The sequence below is a fragment of the Triticum urartu genome, chromosome 5A (assembly GCF_056163025.1).
Source record: "Triticum urartu cultivar PI428250 chromosome 5A, HENAU_Tu73, whole genome shotgun sequence".
NCBI classification, from domain to species: Eukaryota; Viridiplantae; Streptophyta; class Magnoliopsida; order Poales; family Poaceae; genus Triticum; species Triticum urartu.
In genome coordinates this window covers 516,676,732-516,687,467 of record NC_141877.1, presented here as the reverse complement: position 1 = coordinate 516,687,467, position 10,736 = coordinate 516,676,732, and the positions used below count along the sequence as shown (strand labels likewise).

Genomic DNA, 10,736 nt, shown 5'->3' with positions numbered 1-10,736 from the left:
AACTAGTGCTAAAACAAGAAACAAAAAGATTCGGTTGCAAGATCTAAAGATATACCTTCAAGTGCTAACCTCCCTGGCAACGGCGCCAGAAAAGAGCTTGATGTCTACTACACAACCTTCTTCTTGTAAACGTTGTTGGGCCTCCAAGTGTAGAGGTTTGTAGGACAGTAGAAAATTTCCCTCAAGTGGTCCGTAGGAGGCGTAGGATGAACATGGTCTCTCTCAAGCAACCCTGCAACCAAATAACAAAGAGTCTTTTGTGTCCCCAACACACCCAATACAATGGTAAATTGTATAGGTGCACTAGTTCGGTGAAGAGATGGTGATACAAGTGCAATATGGATAGTAGATAATGGTTTTTTTAATATGAAAATATAAAAACAGCAAGGTAACTAATGATAAAAGTGAGCACAAACGGTATTGCAATGTGTTGAAACAAGGCCTAGGGTTCATACTTTCACTAGTGCAAGTTCCCTCAACAATAATAACATAATTGGATCATATAACTATCCCTCAACATGCAACAAAGACTCACTCCAATGTCACTAATAGCGGAGAACAAACGAAGAGATTATGATAGGGTACGAAACCACCTCAAAGTTATTCTTTCCAATCAATCCGTTGGGCTATTCCTATAAGTGTCACAAACAGCCCTAGAGTTCGTACTAGAATAACACCTTAAGACACAAATCAACCAAAACCCCAATGTCACCTAGATACTCCAATGTCACCTCAAGTATCCGTGGGTATGATTATACGATATGCATCACACAATCTCAGATTCATCTATTCAACCAACACATAGAACCTCAAAGAGTGCCCCAAAGTTTCTACCGGAGAATCACGACGAAAACGTGTGCCAACCCCTATGCATAGGTTCATGGGCGGAACCCGCAAGTTGATCACCAAAACATACATCAAGTGAATCACGTGATATCCCATTGTCACCACAGATATGCATGGCAAGACATACATCAAGTGTTCTCAAATCTTTAAAGACTCAATCTGATAAGATAACTTCGAAGGGGAAACTCAATCCATTACAAGAGAGTAGAGGGGGAGAAGAAACATAAGATCCAACTATAATAGCAAAGCTCGCGATACATCAAGATCGTGCCAAATCAAGAACACGAGAGAGAGAGAGAGATTAAACACATAGCTACTGGTACATACCCTCAGCCCCGAGGGAGAACTACTCCCTCCTCGTCATGGAGAGCACCGGGATGATGAAGATGGCTGCCGGAGAAGGATTACTCCCTCCGGCAGGGTGCCGGAACGGGTCTAGATTGGTTTTCGGTGGCTACGGAGGCTTCTGGCGGCGGAACTCCCGATCTATTGTGCATCCCCGATCGTTTTAGGGTATATGGATATATATAGGCGGAAGAAATACGTCAGGGGAGCCATGATGGGCCCACGAAGGTGGAGGGGGCGCCCCAGGGGGTGGGCGCGCCCCCTACCTCGTGCCTCCCTCGTTTCTTTCCTGACGTGCACTCCAAGTCTATCAGGTTGCTTTCCTTCCAAAAATTACTTCTCCAGAAGGTTTCATTCCGTTTCGACTCTGTTTGATATTCCTTTTCTTCGAAACACTGAAACAAGGGAAAAAACAGGAACTGACACTGGGCTCTGGGTCAATAAGCTAGTCCCAAAAATAATATAAAGTGGATAATAAAACCCAATAATGTCCAAAACAAAAGATAATATAGATCATGTACACTGGTGACAAGCAGAAGACCCAGGATTTGTACCACGAGGTCCAAAACATTGCTTTTCCCAAGAACAAGTCGGACCCGCTGCTACGTGAGTGGGTCAAGCCTGGGAGCAACCCGATCATCGTGCCGGAGGGCGGCATCAACGACACGAAGTTCCGGGACCCGACCACCGCGTGGCATGCCGACGGCCACTGGAGGTTGCTCGTCGGCAGCCTCGAGGGGACGTCCCGGGGCATGGCATACGTGTACCGGAGCCGTGACTTCAAGCGGTGGACGCGGGTGAGGAAGCCTCTACACTCAGCGGCCACGGGGATGTGGGAATGCCCCGACTTCTACCCGGTCGCCGTGGATGGCTGGCAGTACGGGCTCGACACGTCGGTACCCTCCAGCAAGCACGTGCTAAAGAACAGCCTTGAAGTCGGCCGGTACAGACTACTACACCGTCGGCGCCTACGATGGGAACAGGGAGCGGTACGTTCCGGACGACCCCGCCAGCGACGAGCACCACCTGCGGTACGACTATGGGAACTTCTATGCTTCCAAGACGTTCTATGACCCGGCCAAGCGTCGCCGGATTCTGTGGGGCTGGGCCAATGAGTCGGACACCGACGCTGATGACGTTGCCAAGGGATGGGCTGGAATCCAGGTAATTATGTTTAAACTGTCCAAATCATCGTCATTTATACATATGCTGGTATAGTTTAGTCAAGCCAAAAGATTTTTCATACGTACCGTGATCTTAGAAGTATTTGTGTCATATTTTTAGGCAATTCCAAGGAAGGTTTGGCTTGACCCAAGAGGGAGGCAGCTGAGACAGTGGCTCGTCGAGTTGGTTAAGACACTCAGAGGGCGAAATCCGGTCGGTCTCAAGGACAGGTTGGTCAAGCAGCAAGAACATGTTGAGATCGGGCTACGAACGGCACATGTATCTCTTTTTTTGTGATTCAGAAGCATTCAATCATAGAAATGTATAAGAAGATTACAATCATGTGTAAGGCAATTAACAAGGAAATTTTGAACCATGTTTATCCAAACACACTTTTGCCTATCCCAAATTGTAGTGGAGTTGCCATTGCTATGAGGCCTTTCTTCAGGGCATCTCTGCCATGAAGAATATTCCGCCACACATGAGAAGAGTTTCTCTTCTTGTTTGCCTCCAGGAAGTTGCAGTTGTGGTAGTACTTGCCACGCAAAACCCGGGCACATAAGGAATCCAGGTAAGTCAGGAGTCTCCAGCCTTGTTTCGCAAGAAGAGCCTGGTTAAACTTTCTTATATCCCTGAAGCCCATCCCGCCCACACCTTTAGGCTTGGCAATTTTCGGCCAGCTAGTCGAGTGCATCTTGCTTTTCTTCTCATCCCCTCCCACTAGTATTTGGCAAGGCTGTTGGCGATCTTTTTGCAGGTTGTGACCTAGTGCTGGAAGACACTCATAGAATAAGTTGGCGCTGCCCGGCCCACAATCTGTATATGTGTTTCTCTCCTAGCAGCGCTGAGATTTTTACCACTACAAGTATTCACCAAATTTTTTATTGTTGTTGGAATGTGCTCGAAAACCTCAGAAGTAGATCTTCCAAGAGCTGTTGGAAGTCCCAAATACTTTAACGCAAGGGCTTCAGAACAGATATCAGCACCCCAGAGCCCTTCCTATTTCATGCTCATGCTACAGTTTGCACTGAAGAAAACAACTGATTTACTTTTGTTATCCATTTGACCTGAGCCAATCTTGTAGTTGTCAAGAATCTCTTTCAAGGGCAGTGAATACCAATCCTAACCCCTCTCGAAAGATAAAGAGACCTTCTGAACTTGAGCATGCTGCTAAAGCCTTCTCCACGCAACAACTTCTTGATTGCCCTGCAGATATCATTCTTCAGTAAGTGCCAATGTTTGATGTAGAAACCCACCGTGAAGCCATCAAGACCGGACGAGGAGTTGGGTTTCATCATGAAGAGCATTTTCTCATTTTCCTTTTCGAGGAAGAGGGCACAGAGGCCCTCATTCATGGCAGCGGTCACCTTACGGGGACCAAATGCAGTCACAACATCAGGGACAACTATTTCTAGAGCAGTGAATAATCCTTGGAAAAACTGACCTGTCATTGACTCTAATTCTGGTTGGTTGGTGCAGAAAGAACTATCATCTCGCTTCAAGGAGCTGATATTGTTGTTGCTTGCTTGTTCTTTTGCCTTGGCATGGAAAAAGGCCATGTTCCTGTCACCCTCTTTCAACCACTGAATCCAAGAGTGCAGGCCAGATGTAGCTTCTTCCCGGGCTAACAGCTCTGAGATCCTCTTATTAAGTCTTGTTAACAGTTTCCTCATATTGTTCATGCATGCGCCACATATTCTCGTACTTAAACGGCTTTCCAGAAGATCCACCTCCAAGCCAGTTTGATCTTCTTAACGTGATCAGAATGACACAATGGTCAGACTCGATAGTTTGAACATGGGAAACCAAAGGGCCATCAAGCCTATCCAGGATGCTAACATACCCAGGAGCCCTGTCCAAGCGGACTTTGACATTGAGTTGCCATCTTGTAGATTATCCCAAGTATACCGCGGCCCCGCATAACTGAGATCAGAGGAAGAGCAGAAATCAGTTGCCTCTCTAAAGCCCTCCATTTTCCATTCCTCCGTAACATCACCCCCAAACTTTTCAGAAGCACAAAGTGTCTCGCTAAAATCCCCTGCACAGAGCCAAGGTTCATCATGTTGCTGGTGTAAAAACTGAGGCAAGCACGAGCTATCCCCTCTGAATTGGCGGTTTGGGTCACCATAGAACCCAGTAAATCTCTATTCATTTTCTCCAGTGGCTTCACCACACACCATGTCGTCAATGTCGAAGTGGATAGATTTAGAACCCGCACATGAACATCATTCATCCAGAACAGAGCCAACCCACCACTAAGGCCAACACTGCTCACAACTATTGCATTTTGCATCCCAATTCTCCACTTCAAATCTTGAGCTCTTGTAGCATTCAGTTTTGTCTCCGAAAGAAAGACCAAAGTTGGGTCATGAGTTTCCACAAGGCTGTGCATCTCGTGAAGACGTGAACTTCCTCGGACCAGCCGCAGCCCCGGTAGTTAAAACATAAGTATTCATTGATGGTGGCGGGGCTGAACCCTGGTAGCCACCACCACATGAGAGTTGTTTGCAGGTTTGTCATTCTTTTGCTTTTTTGCCATTTCTCCTTTGTTATCAAGATCCAGCATGATAGCATTGTTGTTGTGTGCCCCCTTCAGCACCGGCGTAAGGGCTAGGGCAGAGTGAGGGTTGTCAACTGCGAGAGCTTCCAGCCCTCGTTGCATAGGCTTGTGTTATTTCTGAATCTTCAACTCCTCGCTCCAGCATCAAAGAGCTTCTTTGCAATTTTAAACGCTCTTGAGCAACCAGGCACCACATGAGTTTTCGAGTTTAGGGAGGTAACATCCTCCTCACCCGGTTTCAAACCAGAGCCCTCATCTGCATGGTTGGTATGGCTGGATGTAGACCCAGGGTTGGATTTCCGGCCACTACGGTCTCTGTAATCGCTATTCCATGACGACGTTGCATCAGCCTGGCTGAAAGGTTGAAGTTTCTTTCTACGATCATTAGGCGCTCTCAGCTTCCTATCAAACGGGAGTTTTCCCTGAGCTGCAGGAAAATGGCACTCCAGATCTCCATGCCCAATTAGCCCACAGCTAAGGTAGAAGTGAAGTTTCTCATATTGCAACTCAAACTTTTCCACAGCCCTCTGCTTCATCGTTGTCACCCATCTCTGGAGTGGTTGACCAACTGGAACCGAGACCCTCTCTCGCAGGAAGCTACTGAAGGAAATATGCCCTAGAGGCAATAATAATGTTATTATTTTATTTCCTTATATCATGATAAATGTTTATTATTCATGCTAGAATTGTATTATCCGGAAACATAATACTTGTGTGAATACATAGACAAACTAAACGTCACTAGAATGCCTCTACTTGACTAGCTCATTAATCAAAGATGGTTATGTTTCCTAACCATAGACATGTGTTGTCATTTGATTAACGGGATCACATTATTAGGAGAATGATGTGATTGACATGACCCATTCCATTAGCTTAGCACCCGATCGTTTAGTATGTTGCTATTGCTTTCTTCATGACTTATACATGTTCCTATGACTATGAGATTATGTAACTCCCGTTTGCCGGAGGAACACTTTGTGTGCTACCAAACGTCACAACGTAACTGGGTGATTATAAAGGAGCTCTACAGGTGTCTCCAAAGGTAAATGTTGGGTTGGCGTATTTCGAGATTAGGATTTGTCACTCCGATTGTCCGAGAGGTATCCCTGGGCCCTCTCGGTAATGCACATCACATAAGCCTTGCAAGCATTGCAACTAATGAGTTAGTTGCGAGATGATGTATTACGAAACGAGTAAAGAGACTTGCCGGTAACGAGATTGAACTAGGTATTGAGATACCGACGATCGAATCTCGGGCAAGTAACATAACGATGACAAAGGGAACAACATATGTTGTTATGCGCTCTGACCGATAAAGATCTTCGTAGAATATGTAGGAGCCAATATGAGCATCCAGGTTCCGCTATTGGTTATTGACCGGAGACATGTCTCGGTCATGTCTACATTGTTCTCGAACCCGTAGGGTCCGCACGCTTAAGGTTTCGATGACAGTTATATTATGAGTTTATGAGTTTTGATGTACCAAAGTTAGTTCGGAGTCCCGGATGTGATCATGGACATAACGAGGAGTCTCGAAATGGTCGAGGAAGTGTTCCGGGTGATTTCGGAGAAAACCAGAGTACCGGAGGGTTACCGGAACCCCCCCCCCCCGGGAGAAGTAATGGGCCATATGGGCATTAGTGGAGAAAGAGAAGGGCAGCCAGGGTGGACCGCGCGCCTCCTCCCCCCTGGTCCGAATTGGACTAGGAGAGGGGGGGCGGCGCCCCCCTTTCCTTCTCCCTCCCCACTTCCTTCCCCCTCCTAGTAGGAGTCCTACTCCTACTAGGAGGACTCCTCCTTGGCGTGCCTATAGGGCCGGCCGGCCTCCTCCCCTTGCTCCTTTATATACGGGGGCAGGGGGCACCCCTAGACACACAAGTTGATCCACGTGATCATTTTCTTAGCCGTGTGCGGTGCCCCCTTCCACCATAATCCTCGATAATATTGTAGCGGTGCTTAGGCGAAGCCCTGCGACGGTAGAACATCAAGATCGTCACCACGCCGTCGTGCTGACGGAACTCTTCCCCGACACTTTGCTGGATCGGAGTCCAGGGATCGTCATCGAGCTGAACGTGTGCTAAAACTCGGAGGTGCCGTAGTTTCGGTGCTTGATCGGTCGGGCCGTGAAGACGTACGACTACATCAACCGCTTTTTCATAACGCTTCCGCTGTCGGTCTACAAGGGTACGTAGATCACACTCTCCCCTCTCGTTGCTATGCATCACCATGATCTTGCGTGTGCGTAGGATTTTTTTTGAAATTACTACATTCCCCAATAGCTACCAGAGGCATCTCCAAAATCATCCACATCCAGCTGGCATTTCTTATCAATCAAACTAGCAATCTTCAGAACCTTGGCCTTGTTTAACCACTGAATAGGAAGATTCACAATGCGTATCTAGATTGACATTGAATCAAACCGGATCTCTGATGGTCGCAGTCTTGCGTCGAGCTCTTGTAGCAGTACCCCGTGGTGCCCGACCATCCAGGGAGAGTCCTCAAGAGCATAGTCTGCCACCCAAGCTCGCAAAATCAGCAACAAAAAGGTTGTTACCTAAGGATCTGAGTCGCAGCCCTCTCGGGTTGCCCCATACCGGCCTCACCACAATCTTGATTGTCTGAATGTGGATGACAGACGGCAAAAGCACCTTGCCCTCGTTATTCATATCTACCACATCCACCTCATCGGCCAGGATGTTGAGGCGTCCCATCATGGACTCCATCCCCTTCTACCCCTGAGCAGCTTCCTCTGCTTCCTACCTCTTCCCACGCGCAGCAGCAGACCCAGATTCCCCTCCCCCCTCCCCCCACACCCACCCACTTGACACTTCAGTCAGAGGGCACAGAAGAAAACAAGGATCCCACACTAGTGCACCACGGGAATCAGATGGATACAAACCCACCCATCTCACAAAGGGGAGCTAGGAGGACAGGGGTAAAAACCAGCGGGAAGGAGCTACAGAGTCTAGGTTGGGCATAGAGGGAGGCGCCCATCAGCCAATGTGGGTGACGGCTGGAGGCTCTGTCCACCGTGTTCAAGCCAGCCAGTGGCAGTGGGACGAGGAGTCGCTAGGGATTGTGTACGCCGATCACTCGCTTTGCCAATTTGCTAACTTTTCACTCTACTCTACTCCGTGCTCCACAGGTATCTCTTTTCTGAGTCCATCTGTTTGTACTCCGCAGATTTCACTACATCTGTCCTCTACTCTAATCTCAACTTCGCAGTCATGCATTCTGCTCCATTAACTAACAAGAATAAGATCAATTAACTAAAAAGAACAAAGACTTGCCGTCCTGTACATATTGACCTTGCATGCACACCTCCAAGGTTCCAACTATACTGATGTGATTAGATTGCTTAACCCAGATACATTTGACCAACATATTGTTCCATTTTGTAATTCTTATTATTAACTAAAAATAATAAGACTCCAACTGTACTTATGCAACCTAATTTTCGAAGATTGATTAACACAAAGTCACAAATACTTTTGTAAGTGTGGTGATCAGTTCATGATTAATTAATAACCAACTAACTTGTGCATGCACTTGGTTTGTCAGGCTGATGTTGAGGTGAGCTTTGAGGTACCGAGCCTGGAGGGAGTGGAGGCACTGGACCCAGCGCTGGCCAACGACGCCCAGAAGCTGTGCAGCGTGAGGGGCGCGGACGTGGAAGGTGGTGTGGGCCCCTTCGGCCTGTGGGTGCTCGCCTCCTCCAAGCTGGAGGAGAGAACGGCGATCTTCTTCCGGGTGTTCAAGGCCGCGCACAACATCAACAGCACGAAGCTGGTGGTCCTGATGTGCTCCGATCCCACCATGTAATGTCATCTCCCGACTCTCATTCGTCCCTTAAATTCATCATCTCATGCATGTAACATACACAAATTTTCTAGCGCTGATTTGACATTGGGCTTCTTTGTCCGGTGCAGGTCATCTCTGAGCCAGAACCTGTACAAGCCGACCTTCGCAGGTTTTGTGGATACTGACATCACAAAGGGCAAGATATCCCTGAGAAGCCTGGTATGCTACCATTCAACAGTTCCTCATGCTATACAAGTTTAGAAAGTGTTTTGTCTTACTTTTCCTCTCCATTTTCCTTCGTAGATTGACGGGTCAGTCGTTGAGAGCTTTGGGGCAGGAGGGAGGACCTGCATCCTTTCTCGTGTCTACCCGACGCTTGCCCGCGGCGATGAGGCGCGCCTTCACGTCTTCAACAACGGCAAGGCAGACATCAAGGTGTCACAACTGACTGCGTGGGCAATGAAGCCGGCGTTCATGAACGGCGCTTAGGATTTGCAGAAGCAAGAAAGGTATGTGACACAGATTCCAGTGGTAGTCTACAAGAGATGTGGTTAGTGATGTTTATGTCCTGCCTTTTCATTGCATTTTGAATGTAAACCTTTTCTTTTTGGAATGCAAAACATCGCCTCATCCACCACAATTGTTACCAACATGAAAAGAACCATCAATATTGATCTTAATAATATCACCATCAGGAGGCTTCCACCTAGGGACAGAAGAGATCTTTGGAAAGAACCATCTGTCGCTCCTGCTCTACCATCAGATTTTCTCCATGAGCCTGGCTCACTCCCTGGCCTGCTGCCTGAGTTGCTAAAACGCCATTGTCCATTCCTGGAGTACACTATTCTTCTCCTAGCCAAAGAAGTTGAGTCAGTACATGACCCTCCTTGGCATGTTCAGTAGCACTCACTGTCAAACAAAAGAAAAAGAATATTCAGATTTCATGTGAACAACTCGTGAATTATGTAAAACCGGAAAGCACTCTATAAGTGCATTTTCTTTTTCTCCAACACCATAAAATCTTTGCTATCGGAACTTTTTCTTCAGACATACCATGCACAACTCAGATGCAAGTTACTACGATATCTTCAAAAGTATGAATTTTAACATCAAAAGATGTGAAAGGCTTCATTCGTTTTGGTTTGTCCAGAAGGTACTCACCTTAAGATGTACCTGTACAACAAAAGTAAACATAAGCGCATAATAGCTATAGTGAAATGTACTTCAAATGAACAAGTCTGTACAAAAGTACTTGATCCCTTCTAATCTCATTCACTTATTCCTGAGTAGATTTTGCAGATAAGATCTAAGTATAACTATATGCAAATTCATTTGAGACAACTCTTGGTAGTCTCATATATTACCTCAAAAGCAACCCTAATGAACGAAAACAATGATAAATGGCAGTTTTATGCCTCTACTTCATCTACCCTCTGATCCTACCTTCTTTTTTGATAATGAACCCTCTATTTCTATCATTCTGTGAGATGACAAAACTCAAGTGAAAAAACTGCAAGTGAATAAAAATAGTGGTGCCTTCATGATGACAGCTTAAGATTACCTTATAAGGTGCTGAAAATGACAAGTTACAATGGATTGTGGAGTTAGATTGGTCGTGCAAGAAGCAAATATCTTTATAGCTGTCACCATGAAGACCCCTGCATGTGGTACCTAGTTGACGCTTGAAAACAAAAGTAACTCAAAATATCTTTATAGCTTCCATTGTAGTTGTCACCATGAAGACATGAGGCGATTGGCACTTCCATAACACAGGAAGTACTATGACTAAAAACATTTTTTGCAGTTCATTCTTTCATGGTAAGCTTCGACAAAAAAAAAGTTGACAATATTGTTTCATGAACAGTACAAAAACTGCTATGACATACCCAATGCTAGGAGTGTATAAAATGGAGAGCTACTTATCCATTATAGTTTGATAGGTTATATGAGACAACATGAACTCCACTCTTTTTCAATGTCAGTAGCAACCAGTGGAAAAAAGGATAACAACCTAACC

General features: G+C 46.2%; 1 pseudogene; it reads left to right on the top strand.

Annotated features, from left to right (window-relative positions):
• The first annotated feature begins 2,021 nt into the window (after positions 1–2,021).
• Positions 2,022–9,222, top strand: LOC125556445 (beta-fructofuranosidase, insoluble isoenzyme 2-like; annotated as a pseudogene).
• The last annotated feature ends 1,514 nt before the right edge of the window (positions 9,223–10,736 follow it).